The 22,023-nt window shown below is 49.6% G+C and overlaps 10 non-coding genes and 1 pseudogene across 10 annotated transcripts; all 11 read right to left on the bottom strand.

Moving 5' to 3' along the window:
- Positions 1-1,980: 1,980 nt before the first annotated feature.
- On the bottom strand, positions 1,981-2,058 carry LOC141206381 (U2 spliceosomal RNA; annotated as a pseudogene).
- A 1,115-nt stretch (positions 2,059-3,173) lies between these two features.
- On the bottom strand, positions 3,174-3,364 carry LOC141205941 (U2 spliceosomal RNA). Its single transcript, XR_012276612.1, has one exon. It is a non-coding gene; the product is annotated as a U2 spliceosomal RNA (small nuclear RNA).
- A 1,115-nt stretch (positions 3,365-4,479) lies between these two features.
- On the bottom strand, positions 4,480-4,670 carry LOC141205940 (U2 spliceosomal RNA). Its single transcript, XR_012276611.1, has one exon. It is a non-coding gene; the product is annotated as a U2 spliceosomal RNA (small nuclear RNA).
- Positions 4,671-5,785: 1,115 nt separating this feature from the next.
- On the bottom strand, positions 5,786-5,976 carry LOC141206009 (U2 spliceosomal RNA). Its single transcript, XR_012276678.1, has one exon. It is a non-coding gene; the product is annotated as a U2 spliceosomal RNA (small nuclear RNA).
- Positions 5,977-7,091: 1,115 nt separating this feature from the next.
- On the bottom strand, positions 7,092-7,282 carry LOC141205939 (U2 spliceosomal RNA). The gene has a single exon (XR_012276610.1). It is a non-coding gene; the product is annotated as a U2 spliceosomal RNA (small nuclear RNA).
- Positions 7,283-8,397: 1,115 nt separating this feature from the next.
- Positions 8,398-8,588, bottom strand: LOC141205937 (U2 spliceosomal RNA). The gene has a single exon (XR_012276609.1). It is a non-coding gene; the product is annotated as a U2 spliceosomal RNA (small nuclear RNA).
- A 7,629-nt stretch (positions 8,589-16,217) lies between these two features.
- LOC141206024 (U2 spliceosomal RNA) lies at positions 16,218-16,408 on the bottom strand. Its single transcript, XR_012276692.1, has one exon. It is a non-coding gene; the product is annotated as a U2 spliceosomal RNA (small nuclear RNA).
- A 1,115-nt stretch (positions 16,409-17,523) lies between these two features.
- Positions 17,524-17,714, bottom strand: LOC141205936 (U2 spliceosomal RNA). The gene has a single exon (XR_012276608.1). It is a non-coding gene; the product is annotated as a U2 spliceosomal RNA (small nuclear RNA).
- A 1,112-nt stretch (positions 17,715-18,826) lies between these two features.
- Positions 18,827-19,017, bottom strand: LOC141205935 (U2 spliceosomal RNA). Its single transcript, XR_012276607.1, has one exon. It is a non-coding gene; the product is annotated as a U2 spliceosomal RNA (small nuclear RNA).
- A 1,115-nt stretch (positions 19,018-20,132) lies between these two features.
- On the bottom strand, positions 20,133-20,323 carry LOC141205934 (U2 spliceosomal RNA). The gene has a single exon (XR_012276606.1). It is a non-coding gene; the product is annotated as a U2 spliceosomal RNA (small nuclear RNA).
- Positions 20,324-21,438: 1,115 nt separating this feature from the next.
- LOC141206303 (U2 spliceosomal RNA) lies at positions 21,439-21,634 on the bottom strand. Its single transcript, XR_012276940.1, has one exon. It is a non-coding gene; the product is annotated as a U2 spliceosomal RNA (small nuclear RNA).
- Between the last annotated feature and the right edge of the window lie 389 nt (positions 21,635-22,023).

Genomic DNA, 22,023 nt, shown 5'->3' with positions numbered 1-22,023 from the left:
AATAGTCTGACGTCTGAACTTGTCCTTGATGCTCCTGACATTAATGGAAAATAAGTTAATATTAGCCATCATGTAGGGAAAAAAGAAAAAGTTAGCGCAGGCAATACACCTTAGTTACCACTCCGGTCGGGTGGTCCCTCGTCGGTGTTGACTGCTGGTGACGGGATCACCAGCAGGCCCTCTTCCTCCATCTGGTCAAGCAGCGCGGCCTCAATCTCGGCGACCACCAGTTCCTCCTCTTCTGGCTCGGCCACCAGGGTCTCAACCATGTGCTCCATCTCTTCTGGCTCAGGGAGGGTATCCTCCTTTTCGCCTACGAAATCCAGAATCTTCTTTTTGGAGGATTCAGTAGCAGGGCTGTCCTCCACCTTCCTCTTTCCCCGGGTTGGAACTGGGGAGACAAGAAGGGGAAAATCCTCCTCGGAATAGATAGCGGCGGGTGGAGGAAAGGTTAATTCCACCGCTACCATGGTCTGGGGAGGGAGAGTGGCTGCCGGGGCAGGGGAAAGGACACCTGCTGAGGAGTAGGGGAAGGAGGAAGAGGAAGTGGAATCCTCAGCAGGGGTGGCCGGGGTGGGGGGGGATTGGACGGGGGTGGCAGGGGGAGGGATCGAGAGAGGGGTGACAGAACTCTTACCCTCCTTTGACTTTTTCTTCTGCTTCGGAGCTGCTGGGACCGTCGCTGGGGCTTTGGCCACCGACTCCTTGACCGCTTTGGCCTTGGTCGTCTCGGCCTTGGCCGCTGGGGCCTTGGTCGTCGCGTCCTTGACCTTCACAGGCCTGGTCGTCGGGGCCTTGTCCTCCGTAGCTGGGGTCGTCGCAACCACCGATGCCCAGGATCTCTCACGCCTGGGGCAATCCTTGTACAGATGAGCCGCCAGCCCACACAGGTTGCAGGACGTCTTCTTCGGGCAGTCCTTCGAGCTGTGTCCCGTCACTCGACAAATCCTGCAGGCATCCTCCTTGCAGTCCTTCATCTCGTGGCCGTTCTTGCCGCATCTCCTGCAGTTCCGCGGCATGTCCGGGTAATAGATGAGGCCGTAGGAGTTGCCCAGGGAGAATGTCGGGGGCAGGTGCCGAAGTCCGTCTGAGTACGCCAGGTCCCTGTGAAGTCTAACGGTCACCGACCACTTACCTGTCCAGAAGCCGAGTCCATTCAGGATGTGAGAGGGTTCCTTCACAACCAAACAGAAGCGTCTCAGGAAGGTACAGATGTCTTGGCCTGGGGTGTGCGGGTTGCGCATGGAGACCGTGATCCTCCTTTCATCCCTCTGGATAGGGCAGCTACCTGTAAAGGCAGAGAAAGAATTATCCGGTCCTTTTGCGCTTACCATTTCCCAGAACCTCCTGCAGGTGTTCACAGTGGCGAAGGTGACGAAGAAGATCCCCGTCAAGAAGGTCTGGATGCTGAGGGTGTCCGACCTGGAGAAGCCTCGATCCAGCAGCATCTTCTGGCAGAACACGTCCGAGGACATGTCCGGCACCCTCCCATCCACTTCCTTCAGCTTCAGGGCCACCGTCTGCCGCATCCATGGCTCCAGGGCTGGAGCTTCGTGGCGGGGCTTCTGGGGTCCCTTCTGCTGGCCAGTCGTGGAGGCAGAGTCCTTGGGGTCAGAATCGGCTCCTGGCTGGGCCCTCCTGGCTGTCCCCAGCTCCAGGCTCTTCTTTTCGGCCTTCCTCGCAGCGCTTGCCATGGCTTTCCTCCTGCAGTTACTTCTTGGAGCTGGATCTGGAACTCTTCCCGGAATGGGTGGAGCTATGCAGATTCTTCTCCCGTCGTGTTCTGGACAAATTCCCCGAAAGGTCTTTGTCTCGATGATTTTCTTCCTCGAAGATTCCACAGGACAGCCCGATTCTTCTCCGAGTCTTCGTCTTCTTCTGGATTCTTTAGAGCTTCTTCCTCCCACCGATATCCGCCTTCGTTCTCTGATGTCAGCTGGGCTCCGAAGCTCTTCTCCTTCCGAGTTCGATCACTCTCGTCAAGTGTAGATCGTAGCTCTTGTGTTCTTAAAAGAACAGATACTACACTTGATCTTAGCCAAAAGGCCGAGAAGCGATAACCAGAATTGGTTTCAAACTACGGAGCCACCCAAGGATCCTGAAAAGTCCATTTGTGGAGATGAGCTCCTGGACTCCCGTTAAGAAGACATGTTGTCAACCTCTAGATCCCTTACATGCCTGCACTTTTCGGCTTGCTGCTGCTGCAATCCACGCGTTTTAGATCTGCATAACTCCACCTCTTTAAACACAGCACCTTCACCCCCTGCTGTTCCCACCCGCCTCAACACCGTTGGAAGGGAGGAGAACCAATTAAGGCGGGGGGTGGGGTGGAACGAGCAGCTGTCTACCCTTAGCAGGAGGGCTCCTGATTACATACCTCTCCTGCTGCTGCTGCTGCTGGCTGTCCAGCAGCAGACTGAAGGTGGCTGCTGCTGTGCACAGGTATATAAAGGCTCAGAGCCTATTATGACACGCGCAGCCAGCGTTCCATTGCCACATTCCATCTACTGCAGGCAGGATACCTGGCTGGCTGAATGTCGCTGAGAAGCTCACAGAGACCGCCATAAGCAACAGTTTAACAGAATGCCACAGACTAATCAACCAAACTTTTTGGGTTGGGTTCTCTTTTATAGTCTGCAGGCATTAAATGAAAGAAGTCAGTGTTCCAGCAGAGGGAGACAACGTTTCAGAAAAGGCATTGTAGCAAACCAAAAAAGAAATTTTAAGCGCAGCAGAGTAACCAGCGCACATACCTGTTAGCTCAGGTGAGTTTAAAAGGCTGCTGTTGATAACAAGGGCATTTGCTAAATAGATGGTGTGTGTGCAACAATATACTGAAAGGTCAATTATATTGTGCAGCTTATCTCACCACCTGTAGTTATTTAGGTGAAAGCTCCAAAATGCTTGCCTAATATGTCTGTTTATCCAAAAGGAAGTAAAAAGGGAGAGCTAGAAAGATAGCATTGCATCACATTACATGGCAATGCAATGCACAGTTGCTGAAGTTGAACCAAAATGAGCTTGTAATCTGGCTTCTGCAACTTTGAACATGAAAAATCCAATGAGGAGAAGAAAAGCAAAGCCAAAGAGTCCATCCCAAAATCCGACAAACAAGCAAAATGAACAAAAAACATTGAATTCAATTCTTTCTGATTTTAGAAACTGCATTAAAGAAGGGGTGCACCGGTCCTGGAGATACTGCAATACCAGGTCAATGCGTGGAGTGGACAGAGCAAGCTCTTTTTCCATCTCCCTGTTCTAAAAATCCATTTAATATATGGTCCCCAGATAGGGGACGTATCAGATATTAAACTGATAAGAACAGATACTACACTTGATCTTAGCCAAAAGGCCGAGAAGCGATAACCAGAATTGGTTTCAAACTACGGAGCCACCCAAGGATCCTGAAAAGTCCATTTGTGGAGATGAGCTCCTGGACTCCCGTTAAGAAGACATGTTGTCAACCTCTAGATCCCTTACATGCCTGCACTTTTCGGCTTGCTGCTGCTGCAATCCACGCGTTTTAGATCTGCATAACTCCACCTCTTTAAACACAGCACCTTCACCCCCTGCTGTTCCCACCCGCCTCAACACCGTTGGAAGGGAGGAGAACCAATTAAGGCGGGGGGTGGGGTGGAACGAGCAGCTGTCTACCCTTAGCAGGAGGGCTCCTGATTACATACCTCTCCTGCTGCTGCTGCTGCTGGCTGTCCAGCAGCAGACTGAAGGTGGCTGCTGCTGTGCACAGGTATATAAAGGCTCAGAGCCTATTATGACACGCGCAGCCAGCGTTCCATTGCCACATTCCATCTACTGCAGGCAGGATACCTGGCTGGCTGAATGTCGCTGAGAAGCTCACAGAGACCGCCATAAGCAACAGTTTAACAGAATGCCACAGACTAATCAACCAAACTTTTTGGGTTGGGTTCTCTTTTATAGTCTGCAGGCATTAAATGAAAGAAGTCAGTGTTCCAGCAGAGGGAGACAACGTTTCAGAAAAGGCATTGTAGCAAACCAAAAAAGAAATTTTAAGCGCAGCAGAGTAACCAGCGCACATACCTGTTAGCTCAGGTGAGTTTAAAAGGCTGCTGTTGATAACAAGGGCATTTGCTAAATAGATGGTGTGTGTGCAACAATATACTGAAAGGTCAATTATATTGTGCAGCTTATCTCACCACCTGTAGTTATTTAGGTGAAAGCTCCAAAATGCTTGCCTAATATGTCTGTTTATCCAAAAGGAAGTAAAAAGGGAGAGCTAGAAAGATAGCATTGCATCACATTACATGGCAATGCAATGCACAGTTGCTGAAGTTGAACCAAAATGAGCTTGTAATCTGGCTTCTGCAACTTTGAACATGAAAAATCCAATGAGGAGAAGAAAAGCAAAGCCAAAGAGTCCATCCCAAAATCCGACAAACAAGCAAAATGAACAAAAAACATTGAATTCAATTCTTTCTGATTTTAGAAACTGCATTAAAGAAGGGGTGCACCGGTCCTGGAGATACTGCAATACCAGGTCAATGCGTGGAGTGGACAGAGCAAGCTCTTTTTCCATCTCCCTGTTCTAAAAATCCATTTAATATATGGTCCCCAGATAGGGGACGTATCAGATATTAAACTGATAAGAACAGATACTACACTTGATCTTAGCCAAAAGGCCGAGAAGCGATAACCAGAATTGGTTTCAAACTACGGAGCCACCCAAGGATCCTGAAAAGTCCATTTGTGGAGATGAGCTCCTGGACTCCCGTTAAGAAGACATGTTGTCAACCTCTAGATCCCTTACATGCCTGCACTTTTCGGCTTGCTGCTGCTGCAATCCACGCGTTTTAGATCTGCATAACTCCACCTCTTTAAGCACAGCACCTTCACCCCCTGCTGTTCCCACCCGCCTCAACACCGTTGGAAGGGAGGAGAACCAATTAAGGCGGGGGGTGGGGTGGAACGAGCAGCTGTCTACCCTTAGCAGGAGGGCTCCTGATTACATACCTCTCCTGCTGCTGCTGCTGCTGGCTGTCCAGCAGCAGACTGAAGGTGGCTGCTGCTGTGCACAGGTATATAAAGGCTCAGAGCCTATTATGACACGCGCAGCCAGCGTTCCATTGCCACATTCCATCTACTGCAGGCAGGATACCTGGCTGGCTGAATGTCGCTGAGAAGCTCACAGAGACCGCCATAAGCAACAGTTTAACAGAATGCCACAGACTAATCAACCAAACTTTTTGGGTTGGGTTCTCTTTTATAGTCTGCAGGCATTAAATGAAAGAAGTCAGTGTTCCAGCAGAGGGAGACAACGTTTCAGAAAAGGCATTGTAGCAAACCAAAAAAGAAATTTTAAGCGCAGCAGAGTAACCAGCGCACATACCTGTTAGCTCAGGTGAGTTTAAAAGGCTGCTGTTGATAACAAGGGCATTTGCTAAATAGATGGTGTGTGTGCAACAATATACTGAAAGGTCAATTATATTGTGCAGCTTATCTCACCACCTGTAGTTATTTAGGTGAAAGCTCCAAAATGCTTGCCTAATATGTCTGTTTATCCAAAAGGAAGTAAAAAGGGAGAGCTAGAAAGATAGCATTGCATCACATTACATGGCAATGCAATGCACAGTTGCTGAAGTTGAACCAAAATGAGCTTGTAATCTGGCTTCTGCAACTTTGAACATGAAAAATCCAATGAGGAGAAGAAAAGCAAAGCCAAAGAGTCCATCCCAAAATCCGACAAACAAGCAAAATGAACAAAAAACATTGAATTCAATTCTTTCTGATTTTAGAAACTGCATTAAAGAAGGGGTGCACCGGTCCTGGAGATACTGCAACACCAGGTCAATGCGTGGAGTGGACAGAGCAAGCTCTTTTTCCATCTCCCTGTTCTAAAAATCCATTTAATATATGGTCCCCAGATAGGGGACGTATCAGATATTAAACTGATAAGAACAGATACTACACTTGATCTTAGCCAAAAGGCCGAGAAGCGATAACCAGAATTGGTTTCAAACTACGGAGCCACCCAAGGATCCTGAAAAGTCCATTTGTGGAGATGAGCTCCTGGACTCCCGTTAAGAAGACATGTTGTCAACCTCTAGATCCCTTACATGCCTGCACTTTTCGGCTTGCTGCTGCTGCAATCCACGCGTTTTAGATCTGCATAACTCCACCTCTTTAAACACAGCACCTTCACCCCCTGCTGTTCCCACCCGCCTCAACACCGTTAGAAGGGAGGAGAACCAATTAAGGCGGGGGGTGGGGTGGAACGAGCAGCTGTCTACCCTTAGCAGGAGGGCTCCTGATTACATACCTCTCCTGCTGCTGCTGCTGCTGGCTGTCCAGCAGCAGACTGAAGGTGGCTGCTGCTGTGCACAGGTATATAAAGGCTCAGAGCCTATTATGACACGCGCAGCCAGCGTTCCATTGCCACATTCCATCTACTGCAGGCAGGATACCTGGCTGGCTGAATGTCGCTGAGAAGCTCACAGAGACCGCCATAAGCAACAGTTTAACAGAATGCCACAGACTAATCAACCAAACTTTTTGGGTTGGGTTCTCTTTTATAGTCTGCAGGCATTAAATGAAAGAAGTCAGTGTTCCAGCAGAGGGAGACAACGTTTCAGAAAAGGCATTGTAGCAAACCAAAAAAGAAATTTTAAGCGCAGCAGAGTAACCAGCGCACATACCTGTTAGCTCAGGTGAGTTTAAAAGGCTGCTGTTGATAACAAGGGCATTTGCTAAATAGATGGTGTGTGTGCAACAATATACTGAAAGGTCAATTATATTGTGCAGCTTATCTCACCACCTGTAGTTATTTAGGTGAAAGCTCCAAAATGCTTGCCTAATATGTCTGTTTATCCAAAAGGAAGTAAAAAGGGAGAGCTAGAAAGATAGCATTGCATCACATTACATGGCAATGCAATGCACAGTTGCTGAAGTTGAACCAAAATGAGCTTGTAATCTGGCTTCTGCAACTTTGAACATGAAAAATCCAATGAGGAGAAGAAAAGCAAAGCCAAAGAGTCCATCCCAAAATCCGACAAACAAGCAAAATGAACAAAAAACATTGAATTCAATTCTTTCTGATTTTAGAAACTGCATTAAAGAAGGGGTGCACCGGTCCTGGAGATACTGCAATACCAGGTCAATGCGTGGAGTGGACAGAGCAAGCTCTTTTTCCATCTCCCTGTTCTAAAAATCCATTTAATATATGGTCCCCAGATAGGGGACGTATCAGATATTAAACTGATAAGAACAGATACTACACTTGATCTTAGCCAAAAGGCCGAGAAGCGATAACCAGAATTGGTTTCAAACTACGGAGCCACCCAAGGATCCTGAAAAGTCCATTTGTGGAGATGAGCTCCTGGACTCCCGTTAAGAAGACATGTTGTCAACCTCTAGATCCCTTACATGCCTGCACTTTTCGGCTTGCTGCTGCTGCAATCCACGCGTTTTAGATCTGCATAACTCCACCTCTTTAAACACAGCACCTTCACCCCCTGCTGTTCCCACCCGCCTCAACACCGTTGGAAGGGAGGAGAACCAATTAAGGCGGGGGGTGGGGTGGAACGAGCAGCTGTCTACCCTTAGCAGGAGGGCTCCTGATTACATACCTCTCCTGCTGCTGCTGCTGCTGGCTGTCCAGCAGCAGACTGAAGGTGGCTGCTGCTGTGCACAGGTATATAAAGGCTCAGAGCCTATTATGACACGCGCAGCCAGCGTTCCATTGCCACATTCCATCTACTGCAGGCAGGATACCTGGCTGGCTGAATGTCGCTGAGAAGCTCACAGAGACCGCCATAAGCAACAGTTTAACAGAATGCCACAGACTAATCAACCAAACTTTTTGGGTTGGGTTCTCTTTTATAGTCTGCAGGCATTAAATGAAAGAAGTCAGTGTTCCAGCAGAGGGAGACAACGTTTCAGAAAAGGCATTGTAGCAAACCAAAAAAGAAATTTTAAGCGCAGCAGAGTAACCAGCGCACATACCTGTTAGCTCAGGTGAGTTTAAAAGGCTGCTGTTGATAACAAGGGCATTTGCTAAATAGATGGTGTGTGTGCAACAATATACTGAAAGGTCAATTATATTGTGCAGCTTATCTCACCACCTGTAGTTATTTAGGTGAAAGCTCCAAAATGCTTGCCTAATATGTCTGTTTATCCAAAAGGAAGTAAAAAGGGAGAGCTAGAAAGATAGCATTGCATCACATTACATGGCAATGCAATGCACAGTTGCTGAAGTTGAACCAAAATGAGCTTGTAATCTGGCTTCTGCAACTTTGAACATGAAAAATCCAATGAGGAGAAGAAAAGCAAAGCCAAAGAGTCCATCCCAAAATCCGACAAACAAGCAAAATGAACAAAAAACATTGAATTCAATTCTTTCTGATTTTAGAAACTGCATTAAAGAAGGGGTGCACCGGTCCTGGAGATACTGCAATACCAGGTCAATGCGTGGAGTGGACAGAGCAAGCTCTTTTTCCATCTCCCTGTTCTAAAAATCCATTTAATATATGGTCCCCAGATAGGGGACGTATCAGATATTAAACTGATAAGAACAGATACTACACTTGATCTTAGCCAAAAGGCCGAGAAGCGATAACCAGAATTGGTTTCAAACTACGGAGCCACCCAAGGATCCTGAAAAGTCCATTTGTGGAGATGAGCTCCTGGACTCCCGTTAAGAAGACATGTTGTCAACCTCTAGATCCCTTACATGCCTGCACTTTTCGGCTTGCTGCTGCTGCAATCCACGCGTTTTAGATCTGCATAACTCCACCTCTTTAAACACAGCACCTTCACCCCCTGCTGTTCCCACCCGCCTCAACACCGTTGGAAGGGAGGAGAACCAATTAAGGCGGGGGGTGGGGTGGAACGAGCAGCTGTCTACCCTAAGCAGGAGGGCTCCTGATTACATACCTCTCCTGCTGCTGCTGCTGCTGGCTGTCCAGCAGCAGACTGAAGGTGGCTGCTGCTGTGCACAGGTATATAAAGGCTCAGAGCCTATTATGACACGCGCAGCCAGCGTTCCATTGCCACATTCCATCTACTGCAGGCAGGATACCTGGCTGGCTGAATGTCGCTGAGAAGCTCACAGAGACCGCCATAAGCAACAGTTTAACAGAATGCCACAGACTAATCAACCAAACTTTTTGGGTTGGGTTCTCTTTTATAGTCTGCAGGCATTAAATGAAAGAAGTCAGTGTTCCAGCAGAGGGAGACAACGTTTCAGAAAAGGCATTGTAGCAAACCAAAAAAGAAATTTTAAGCGCAGCAGAGTAACCAGCGCACATACCTGTTAGCTCAGGTGAGTTTAAAAGGCTGCTGTTGATAACAAGGGCATTTGCTAAATAGATGGTGTGTGTGCAACAATATACTGAAAGGTCAATTATATTGTGCAGCTTATCTCACCACCTGTAGTTATTTAGGTGAAAGCTCCAAAATGCTTGCCTAATATGTCTGTTTATCCAAAAGGAAGTAAAAAGGGAGAGCTAGAAAGATAGCATTGCATCACATTACATGGCAATGCAATGCACAGTTGCTGAAGTTGAACCAAAATGAGCTTGTAATCTGGCTTCTGCAACTTTGAACATGAAAAATCCAATGAGGAGAAGAAAAGCAAAGCCAAAGAGTCCATCCCAAAATCCGACAAACAAGCAAAATGAACAAAAAACATTGAATTCAATTCTTTCTGATTTTAGAAACTGCATTAAAGAAGGGGTGTGTTATGCACACGCCCGGGCTGAGCGGCGTGTGCGTGTGATTGTAGTGATTCCACTGGACCATGAACCGGAGAGTGCCTGGAGGGGCGTGACTAAGTATCTGGCCGATCCGACCAAGATGGCACGACGGCATACGACGCCAGTGCACCAGGGAGAAACCGGGCAGAGGGACCAGGTGCTACTCCAGGTCAAACTCCGGACACGGGGGTTGACCCACACAGGGATTACTGGATCAGGCTGGTTAGGCTGGCGCACAGACTGGAGGGTATAGGCAGGCACGACTGGTATGCAGGCAGGCGGGTAAAGGCAAGCGCAGCTAGAGTGCAGACAGGGAGGCACTAGCAGGTAGGAACACAGGCGGGATAGGACCCAGTACACACTGGGACTCAGGAACAATACAGGTGGAGGGGTACAGGCAAGCACAGCTAGAGTGCAGACAGGGAGGCACTAGCAGGTAGGAACACAGGCGGGATAGGACCCAGTACACACTGGGACTCAGGAACAGGCAGGTTAGGCTGGCACAGACTGGTGGATATAAGCAAACACGGCAGGTATGCAGATGGGTGGATACAGGCGAGTATGCAGGCAGGGAGGTACTGGCCGAAAGGACGGGCTGGAGCACAGAAAGGTTAAGACCCAGTACAGACTGGGTCACAGAACCGCAGATGCGGTAGACAACCACAGCAGAGAGGGAACGCCCGAAGCGGTGGGCAAGAACAGAGCAGGACGGGGCTGCCGGAGCAGCGGGCACAAGCAGGGCAGGACAGGACTGCCGGAGCAGCGGGCAGAAGCAGGGCAGGACAGGACTGCCGGAGCAGCGGGCAGAAGCAGGGCAGGACAGGACTGCCGGAGCAGCGGGCAGAAGCAGGGCAGGACAGGACTGCCGGAGCAGCGGGCAGAAGCAGGGCAGGACAGGACTGCCGGAGCAGCGGGCAGAAGCAGGGCAGGACAGGACTGCCGGAGCAGCGGGCAGAAGCAGGGCAGGACAGGACTGCCGGAGCAGCGGGCAGAAGCAGGGCAGGACAGGACTGCCGGAGCAGCGGGCAGAAGCAGGGCAGGACAGGACTGCCGGAGCAGCGGGCAGAAGCAGGGCAGGACAGGACTGCCGGAGCAGCGGGCAGAAGCAGGGCAGGACAGAACTGCCAGAGCAGCGGGCAGAAGCAGGGCAGGACAGGACTGCCGGAGCAGTGGGCAGAAGCAGGGCAGGCTAGAACCGCCGGAGCGGTAAGCAAAGGAGTCAGAGCAGACTAGAACCGCCGGAGCGGTGAGCAAAGGAGTCAGAGCAGGCTAGAACCACCGGAGCGGTGAGCAAAGGAGTCAGAGCAGGCTAGGCTGAGTAGGGGGGACAGGGCTGTGTTCACACGGAACAGACAGGAAGGGAAAGGCAGAGCCAGACACCCACAGGGTACTAGCAGAGAAGTAGCGAGTGGACCACAAACTCACAAACGGGAGTACAGAGACAACAAGCAGGAGTTAGGTACGAGTTCAGACTCTGCAGAAAAAGGAAGGGAACGGACATAGAGGCGAAACAGGTAAAGGATAGGAGAGAGTTCAGACTGGAACTGAGTGTACGGAGGAGACCGACACTGCAGCGGAATACAGGAGCGGGTCTGGGAATACGGCCCCCAGAGAGGCAGGACGAACAGGCAAGGTGCGTGTTCAGACAGGACAGACAAGATACAGGAGCAGGTCTAGGTAATCGGCCCCTAGAAGGCAGGAGGAACAGGCTAGGAGCGTGTTCAGACAGGTCAGACAAGATACAGGAACGGGTCTAGGTAATCGGCCCCTAGAAGGCAGGAGGAACAGGCTAGGAGCGTGTTCAGACAGGCCTGGAAATACAGACTCCAGGATAGGCAGACAAGAGAACACAGAACGGGACCTGGCACCTTCAGAGTGCAAGCACACACTGAATGAAACACTATGCTCAGGCAGGGATAGATGGGAGCAGCAGAGCTATATACCAGGTGACAGACAGCAATAGGCTGAGGACGCACAAGGGGTGTGACCCACAGCAGGTACAAAAAGCAGGAAGTGATCGGGCGCCGCCCTTAAGCAGCAGAAACAGACACAAACAGACAGCATGGAGGGAAGCCAGAGAGACATTCTGGACAGGAGATCAAGTGCGCGCTCTTGCACAGTGGGAGATGGACCACTATGCAAGGACGCCGCCAGGTATGTTACAGTACCCCCCCCCTTACGCCCCCTCTTCTTCAGGCCTGCCAGAATCTTCCGCAGGGAATTCGAGGGCCAATTCTTCACTTCGAAGAGATCACTTCCCCTGTCCACCGGAAAAACTGGTCTCCTCTGGGTAGCTAGGATGCTACCTCCCATCCAGCCACCCTTAGCAACAGACGAAACGGGTGGAGTACCAGGAACAGCACACAAGGAAGTCTCTCTCCACATATTTTCAGGTGGCACCCCAGAGGGTACAGGAGACAACTGGAAGTCCTCCACCGGGTTGGAGGGGGACAGAGACTTGGGGGTAATCTCTGCTTCGAGGTACATCTTGTCAAGCTCACAGGAAGAAATAGACGGGTTATCAGGTACATAATGAGGAAAAGTCACTGTCTCTTTGTTTTCTGGTGGTACCCCGGAGGATTCAGGAAACAACTGGAGGTCCTCCGCCGGGTCAGAAGAGTGCAGAGGCTCAGAGAAAACATCTGCTTCAGAGTACACTAGGTCGGACTCACTGGACGAAGCAGGCGAGGTATCGGGTACCGAGTATAGGAAAGTCTCTGGCAATTCTCCACCAGGTGGCACCCCGAAGGGTTCTGGAGACAACTGGCGGTCCTCCGCCTGGTCAGAGGGGTGTGGAGACTCACGGGTAACCTCTGCTTCAGAGTACACTAGGTCGGACTCACTGGACGAAGCAAGCGAGGTATCAGATCCAGGATATAGGAAAGTCTCTGTCCATTTACCACCAGGTGGCACCCCGAAGGGTTCTGGAGACAACTGGAGGTCCTCCGCCTGGTCAGAGGAGTGTAGAGACTCGGGAGTAACCACTGCTTCAGAGTACACTAGGTTGGACTCACTGGACGAAGCGAGCGAGGTATCAGGTACAGAGTATAGGAGAGTCTCTGTCCTTTCGCTACCAGGTAGCACCCCGAAGGGTTCAGGAGACAACTGGAGGTCCTCCGCCTGGTCGGAGGGGTGTAGAGACTCGGGAGTAACCTCTGCTTCGGAGTACACTAGGTTGGACTCACTGGACGAAGCGAGCGAGGTATCAGGTACAGAGTATAGGAGAGTCTCTGTCCTTTCGCTACCAGGTAGCACCCCGAAGGGTTCAGGAGACAACTGGAGGTCCTCCGCCTGGTCGGAGGGGTGTAGAGACTCGGGGGTAACTACCACTTTGGGGTACCCATTGTCAGGCTCACAGGACGAAGCGGACAAAGTATTGAGTACCGGGTGTAGAGAATTCTCTCTCCATTTGTCATCGAGTGGTATCCCGGAGGATTCAGGAGGCAACAGGGGGTCCTCCGCCAGGTAGTAGAGGTGCACAGACTCTGAGGTAACCACAGCTTTGGAGCATCCTTGGACATGCACACCGGTTAAAGTGGGTGAAGCATCTGATGCCGGGTGCAGGAAGTTCTCCTGTGTGGAGTCTGGATGGGCAGAAGTCTCTTCGGGCAGGAGAACTGGTGCACTACCCACGCACATTACCCGTTGGGGCTTCTCCGGGATACAGGGAGATGAAGCTTCAGTAGGGACTTCAAGGTTGGGGTCAGGAGGTCTCAGGGAGGACAGACCCTGGCGTGACGGCTTGCCTCTACGTCTAGCACGTCTGGACTGCCTCTTGAGGTTGGGAGAAGTATTCCGGAAAGCGTAGTCACCCTGTGAGGATTCTGGGTGGGCAGTAGTCTCATTGGGCTGGAGGACTATTGCGCTACCCACACACATTACCCATTGGGGCTGCTCCGGGATATTGGGAAGTGAAGCTTCAGCAGGAGCCTCCGGGTTAGGATCATCGAAGACCATTAGAAAGGCCACCAGGAAGGCCATTAGGTCCAGGAGGATCGGATCCTGTGTTTCATATAGGGGGTTGATCCATTCCAAGGCATCACCCGCCAGGTAAGACATAATGAATGCCACCTTAACCCGATCGGTGGGAAAACATAGAGGGTAGAACTTGAAGTGTAGCATGCATTGCTCCACAAATGCACGACTTTGTCTAGGATCCCCATAATAACGTAGCGGATCCGCGGGAACGAGAGCAGATAGATCCATCTGGACGGGTGCGTAATTCGCCTGGAACTCAGCTAAAGGAAAAAAAAAATATTTATTTATTTATTTTAATGCATGTATTCGCTGGAAAACTTCTCAGAGAGCGAAGGCCGTGGGGCTCAATGGGAACCATGGCCTGAGCATGCTGTTATGCACACGCCCGGGCTGAGCGGCGTGTGCGTGTGATTGTAGTGATTCCACTGGACCATGAACCGGAGAGTGCCTGGAGGGGCGTGACTAAGTATCTGGCCGATCCGACCAAGATGGCACGACGGCATACGACGCCAGTGCACCAGGGAGAAACCGGGCAGATGGACCAGGTGCTACTCCAGGTCAAACTCCGGACACGGGGGTTGACCCACACAGGGATTACTGGATCAGGCTGGTTAGGCTGGCGCACAGACTGGAGGGTATAGGCAGGCACGACTGGTATGCAGGCAGGCGGGTAAAGGCAAGCGCAGCTAGAGTGCAGACAGGGAGGCACTAGCAGGTAGGAACACAGGCGGGATAGGACCCAGTACACACTGGGACTCAGGAACAATACAGGTAGAGGGGTACAGGCAAGCACAGCTAGAGTGCAGACAGGGAGGCACTAGCAGGTAGGAACACAGGCGGGATAGGACCCAGTACACACTGGGACTCAGGAACAGGCAGGTTAGGCTGGCACAGACTGGTGGATATAACCAACACGGCAGGTATGCAGATGGGTGGATACAGGCGAGTATGCAGGCAGGGAGGTACTGGCCGAAAGGACGGGCTGGAGCACAGAAAGGTTAAGACCCAGTACAGACTGGGTCACAGAACCGCAGATGCGGTAGACAACCACAGCAGAGAGGGAACGCCCGAAGCGGTGGGCAAGAACAGAGCAGGACGGGGCTGCCGGAGCAGCGGGCACAAGCAGGGCAGGACAGGACTGCCGGAGCAGCGGGCAGAAGCAGGGCAGGACAGGACTGCCGGAGCAGCGGGCAGAAGCAGGGCAGGACAGGACTGCCGGAGCAGCGGGCAGAAGCAGGGCAGGACAGGACTGCCGGAGCAGCGGGCAGAAGCAGGGCAGGACAGGACTGCCGGAGCAGCGGGCAGAAGCAGGGCAGGACAGGACTGCCGGAGCAGCGGGCAGAAGCAGGGCAGGACAGGACTGCCGGAGCAGCGGGCAGAAGCAGGGCAGGACAGGACTGCCGGAGCAGCGGGCAGAAGCAGGGCAGGACAGGACTGCCGGAGCAGCGGGCAGAAGCAGGGCAGGACAGAACTGCCGGAGCAGCGGGCAGAAGCAGGGCAGGACAGGACTGCCGGAGCAGTGGGCAGAAGCAGGGCAGGCTAGAACCGCCGGAGCGGTAAGCAAAGGAGTCAGAGCAGACTAGAACCGCCGGAGCGGTGAGCAAAGGAGTCAGAGCAGGCTAGAACCACCGGAGCGGTGAGCAAAGGAGTCAGAGCAGGCTAGGCTGAGTAGGGGGGACAGGGCTCTGTTCACACGGAACAGACAGGAAGGGAAAGGCAGAGCCAGACACCCACAGGGTACTAGCAGAGAAGTAGCGAGTGGACCACAAACTCACAAACGGGAGTACAGAGACAACAAGCAGGAGTTAGGTACGAGTTCAGACTCTGCAGAAAAAGGAAGGGAACGGACATAGAGGCGAAACAGGTAAAGGATAGGAGAGAGTTCAGACTGGAACTGAGTGTACGGAGGAGACCGACACTGCAGCGGAATACAGGAGCGGGTCTGGGAATACGGCCCCCAGAGAGGCAGGACGAACAGGCAAGGTGCGTGTTCAGACAGGACAGACAAGATACAGGAGCAGGTCTAGGTAATCGGCCCCTAGAAGGCAGGAGAAACAGGCTAGGAGCGTGTTCAGACAGGTCAGACAAGATACAGGAACGGGTCTAGGTAATCGGCCCCTAGAAGGCAGGAGGAACAGGCTAGGAGCGTGTTCAGACAGGCCTGGAAATACAGCCTCCAGGATAGGCAGACAAGAGAACACAGAACGGGACCTGGCACCTTCAGAGTGCAAGCACACACTGAATGAAACACTATGCTCAGGCAGGGATAGATGGGAGCAGCAGAGCTATATACCAGGTGACAGACAGCAATAGGCTGAGGACGCACAAGGGGTGTGACCCACAGCAGGTACAAAAAGCAGGAAGTGATCGGGCGCCGCCCTTAAGCAGCAGAAACAGACACAAACAGACAGCATGAAGGGAAGCCAGAGAGACATTCTGGACAGGAGATCAAGTGCGCGCTCTTGCACAGTGGGAGATGGACCACTATGCAAGGACGCCGCCAGGTATGTTACAGGGTGCACCGGTCCTGGAGATACTGCAATACCAGGTCAATGCGTGGAGTGGACAGAGCAAGCTCTTTTTCCATCTCCCTGTTCTAAAAATCCATTTAATATATGGTCCCCAGATAGGGGACGTATCAGATATTAAACTGATAAGAACAGATACTACACTTGATCTTAGCCAAAAGGCCGAGAAGCGATAACCAGAATTGGTTTCAAACTACGGAGCCACCCAAGGATCCTGAAAAGTCCATTTGTGGAGATGAGCTCCTGGACTCCCGTTAAGAAGACATGTTGTCAACCTCTAGATCCCTTACATGCCTGCACTTTTCGGCTTGCTGCTGCTGCAATCCACGCGTTTTAGATCTGCATAACTCCACCTCTTTAAACACAGCACCTTCACCCCCTGCTGTTCCCACCCGCCTCAACACCGTTGGAAGGGAGGAGAACCAATTAAGGCGGGGGGTGGGGTGGAACGAGCAGCTGTCTACCCTTAGCAGGAGGGCTCCTGATTACATACCTCTCCTGCTGCTGCTGCTGCTGGCTGTCCAGCAGCAGACTGAAGGTGGCTGCTGCTGTGCACAGGTATATAAAGGCTCAGAGCCTATTATGACACGCGCAGCCAGCGTTCCATTGCCACATTCCATCTACTGCAGGCAGGATACCTGGCTGGCTGAATGTCGCTGAGAAGCTCACAGAGACCGCCATAAGCAACAGTTTAACAGAATGCCACAGACTAATCAACCAAACTTTTTGGGTTGGGTTCTCTTTTATAGTCTGCAGGCATTAAATGAAAGAAGTCAGTGTTCCAGCAGAGGGAGACAACGTTTCAGAAAAGGCATTGTAGCAAACCAAAAAAGAAATTTTAAGCGCAGCAGAGTAACCAGCGCACATACCTGTTAGCTCAGGTGAGTTTAAAAGGCTGCTGTTGATAACAAGGGCATTTGCTAAATAGATGGTGTGTGTGCAACAATATACTGAAAGGTCAATTATATTGTGCAGCTTATCTCACCACCTGTAGTTATTTAGGTGAAAGCTCCAAAATGCTTGCCTAATATGTCTGTTTATCCAAAAGGAAGTAAAAAGGGAGAGCTAGAAAGATAGCATTGCATCACATTACATGGCAATGCAATGCACAGTTGCTGAAGTTGAACCAAAATGAGCTTGTAATCTGGCTTCTGCAACTTTGAACATGAAAAATCCAATGAGGAGAAGAAAAGCAAAGCCAAAGAGTCCATCCCAAAATCCGACAAACAAGCAAAATGAACAAAAAACATTGAATTCAATTCTTTCTGATTTTAGAAACTGCATTAAAGAAGGGGTGCACCGGTCCTGGAGATACTGCAATACCAGGTCAATGCGTGGAGTGGACAGAGCAAGCTCTTTTTCCATCTCCCTGTTCTAAAAATCCATTTAATATATGGTCCCCAGATAGGGGACGTATCAGATATTAAACTGATAAGAACAGATACTACACTTGATCTTAGCCAAAAGGCCGAGAAGCGATAACCAGAATTGGTTTCAAACTACGGAGCCACCCAAGGATCCTGAAAAGTCCATTTGTGGAGATGAGCTCCTGGACTCCCGTTAAGAAGACATGTTGTCAACCTCTAGATCCCTTACATGCCTGCACTTTTCGGCTTGCTGCTGCTGCAATCCACGCGTTTTAGATCTGCATAACTCCACCTCTTTAAACACAGCACCTTCACCCCCTGCTGTTCCCACCCGCCTCAACACCGTTGGAAGGGAGGAGAACCAATTAAGGCGGGGGGTGGGGTGGAACGAGCAGCTGTCTACCCTTAGCAGGAGGGCTCCTGATTACATACCTCTCCTGCTGCTGCTGCTGGCTGTCCAGCAGCAGACTGAAGGTGGCTGCTGCTGTGCACAGGTATATAAAGGCTCAGAGCCTATTATGACACGCGCAGCCAGCGTTCCATTGCCACATTCCATCTACTGCAGGCAGGATACCTGGCTGGCTGAATGTCGCTGAGAAGCTCACAGAGACCGCCATAAGCAACAGTTTAACAGAATGCCACAGACTAATCAACCAAACTTTTTGGGTTGGGTTCTCTTTTATAGTCTGCAGGCATTAAATGAAAGAAGTCAGTGTTCCAGCAGAGGGAGACAACGTTTCAGAAAAGGCATTGTAGCAAACCAAAAAAGAAATTTTAAGCGCAGCAGAGTAACCAGCGCACATACCTGTTAGCTCAGGTGAGTTTAAAAGGCTGCTGTTGATAACAAGGGCATTTGCTAAATAGATGGTGTGTGTGCAACAATATACTGAAAGGTCAATTATATTGTGCAGCTTATCTCACCACCTGTAGTTATTTAGGTGAAAGCTCCAAAATGCTTGCCTAATATGTCTGTTTATCCAAAAGGAAGTAAAAAGGGAGAGCTAGAAAGATAGCATTGCATCACATTACATGGCAATGCAATGCACAGTTGCTGAAGTTGAACCAAAATGAGCTTGTAATCTGGCTTCTGCAACTTTGAACATGAAAAATCCAATGAGGAGAAGAAAAGCAAAGCCAAAGAGTCCATCCCAAAATCCGACAAACAAGCAAAATGAACAAAAAACATTGAATTCAATTCTTTCTGATTTTAGAAACTGCATTAAAGAAGGGGTGCACCGGTCCTGGAGATACTGCAATACCAGGTCAATGCGTGGAGTGGACAGAGCAAGCTCTTTTTCCATCTCCCTGTTCTAAAAATCCATTTAATATATGGTCCCCAGATAGGGGACGTATCAGATATTAAACTGATAAGAACAGATACTACACTTGATCTTAGCCAAAAGGCCGAGAAGCGATAACCAGAATTGGTTTCAAACTACGGAGCCACCCAAGGATCCTGAAAAGTCCATTTGTGGAGATGAGCTCCTGGACTCCCGTTAAGAAGACATGTTGTCAACCTCTAGATCCCTTACATGCCTGCACTTTTCGGCTTGCTGCTGCTGCAATCCACGCGTTTTAGATCTGCATAACTCCACCTCTTTAAACACAGCACCTTCACCCCCTGCTGTTCCCACCCGCCTCAACACCGTTGGAAGGGAGGAGAACCAATTAAGGCGGGGGGTGGGGTGGAACGAGCAGCTGTCTACCCTTAGCAGGAGGGCTCCTGATTACATACCTCTCCTGCTGCTGCTGCTGCTGGCTGTCCAGCAGCAGACTGAAGGTGGCTGCTGCTGTGCACAGGTATATAAAGGCTCAGAGCCTATTATGACACGCGCAGCCAGCGTTCCATTGCCACATTCCATCTACTGCAGGCAGGATACCTGGCTGGCTGAATGTCGCTGAGAAGCTCACAGAGACCGCCATAAGCAACAGTTTAACAGAATGCCACAGACTAATCAACCAAACTTTTTGGGTTGGTTTCTCTTTTATAGTCTGCAGGCATTAAATGAAAGAAGTCAGTGTTCCAGCAGAGGGAGACAACGTTTCAGAAAAGGCATTGTAGCAAACCAAAAAAGAAATTTTAAGCGCAGCAGAGTAACCAGCGCACATACCTGTTAGCTCAGGTGAGTTTAAAAGGCTGCTGTTGATAACAAGGGCATTTGCTAAATAGATGGTGTGTGTGCAACAATATACTGAAAGGTCAATTATATTGTGCAGCTTATCTCACCACCTGTAGTTATTTAGGTGAAAGCTCCAAAATGCTTGCCTAATATGTCTGTTTATCCAAAAGGAAGTAAAAAGGGAGAGCTAGAAAGATAGCATTGCATCACATTACATGGCAATGCAATGCACAGTTGCTGAAGTTGAACCAAAATGAGCTTGTAATCTGGCTTCTGCAACTTTGAACATGAAAAATCCAATGAGGAGAAGAAAAGCAAAGCCAAAGAGTCCATCCCAAAATCCGACAAACAAGCAAAATGAACAAAAAACATTGAATTCAATTCTTTCTGATTTTAGAAACTGCATTAAAGAAGGGGTGCACCGGTCCTGGAGATACTGCAATACCAGGTCAATGCGTGGAGTGGACAGAGCAAGCTCTTTTTCCATCTCCCTGTTCTAAAAATCCATTTAATATATGGTCCCCAGATAGGGGACGTATCAGATATTAAACTGATAAGAACAGATACTACACTTGATCTTAGCCAAAAGGCCGAGAAGCGATAACCAGAATTGGTTTCTAACTACGGAGCCACCCAAGGATCCTGAAAAGTCCATTTGTGGAGATGAGCTCCTGGACTCCCGTTAAGAAGACATGTTGTCAACCTCTAGATCCCTTACATGCCTGCACTTTTCGGCTTGCTGCTGCTGCAATCCACGCGTTTTAGATCTGCATAACTCCACCTCTTTAAACACAGCACCTTCACCCCCTGCTGTTCCCACCCGCCTCAACACCGTTGGAAGGGAGGAGAACCAATTAAGGCGGGGGGTGGGGTGGAACGAGCAGCTGTCTACCCTTAGCAGGAGGGCTCCTGATTACATACCTCTCCTGCTGCTGCTGCTGCTGGCTGTCCAGCAGCAGACTGAAGGTGGCTGCTGCTGTGCACAGGTATATAAAGGCTCAGAGCCTATTATGACACGCGCAGCCAGCGTTCCATTGCCACATTCCATCTACTGCAGGCAGGATACCTGGCTGGCTGAATGTCGCTGAGAAGCTCACAGAGACCGCCATAAGCAACAGTTTAACAGAATGCCACAGACTAATCAACCAAACTTTTTGGGTTGGGTTCTCTTTTATAGTCTGCAGGCATTAAATGAAAGAAGTCAGTGTTCCAGCAGAGGGAGACAACGTTTCAGAAAAGGCATTGTAGCAAACCAAAAAAGAAATTTTAAGCGCAGCAGAGTAACCAGCGCACATACCTGTTAGCTCAGGTGAGTTTAAAAGGCTGCTGTTGATAACAAGGGCATTTGCTAAATAGATGGTGTGTGTGCAACAATATACTGAAAGGTCAATTATATTGTGCAGCTTATCTCACCACCTGTAGTTATTTAGGTGAAAGCTCCAAAATGCTTGCCTAATATGTCTGTTTATCCAAAAGGAAGTAAAAAGGGAGAGCTAGAAAGATAGCATTGCATCACATTACATGGCAATGCAATGCACAGTTGCTGAAGTTGAACCAAAATGAGCTTGTAATCTGGCTTCTGCAACTTTGAACATGAAAAATCCAATGAGGAGAAGAAAAGCAAAGCCAAAGAGTCCATCCCAAAATCCGACAAACAAGCAAAATGAACAAAAAACATTGAATTCAATTCTTTCTGATTTTAGAAACTGCATTAAAGAAGGGGTGCACCGGTCCTGGAGATACTGCAATACCAGGTCAATGCGTGGAGTGGACAGAGCAAGCTCTTTTTCCATCTCCCTGTTCTAAAAATCCATTTAATATATGGTCCCCAGATAGGGGACGTATCAGATATTAAACTGATAAGAACAGATTTTTTTTTTTTTTTTTGACTTGGAATGTACCCAAACATAGGTACACCCGTTTATTGGATAAAACTTAATTACAATACATTAGATATGAACATAAAATCATTACATTTTAAAATGCATTCGTACATAAATTGATTTCAGTTCAATAAGGCAGTAAAATTACATTAAAATACAGACAATGTGTTTAGATTGCTGTGTTCCATTTTTTTACCAGCCATTGTTTTGATAAAATTACATTTCTCTTTTCATCCAATAAATAATACATATACATTTCACTAAAAGCCAACTCTAAAACATCTTTCACAGATAAAACATCGTGTTTAAAAAGAAGGATGTTCCTGGCCTTCCATAGAGCTTCTTTGATGGTACTGATTGTCTTCCATGCGATGATCCTCTTGCTGGCGTTGGGGCACTCCACACGACCAAATAAGACA

Source organism: Phyllobates terribilis, unplaced genomic scaffold (assembly GCF_046119375.1).
Source record: "Phyllobates terribilis strain yellow unplaced genomic scaffold, ASM4611937v1 Scaffold_142__1_contigs__length_4687701, whole genome shotgun sequence".
Classification (NCBI taxonomy): domain Eukaryota; kingdom Metazoa; phylum Chordata; class Amphibia; order Anura; family Dendrobatidae; genus Phyllobates; species Phyllobates terribilis.
Note: the sequence above shows the minus strand (reverse complement) of the source record. Positions and strands in the feature narration are given on the sequence as shown.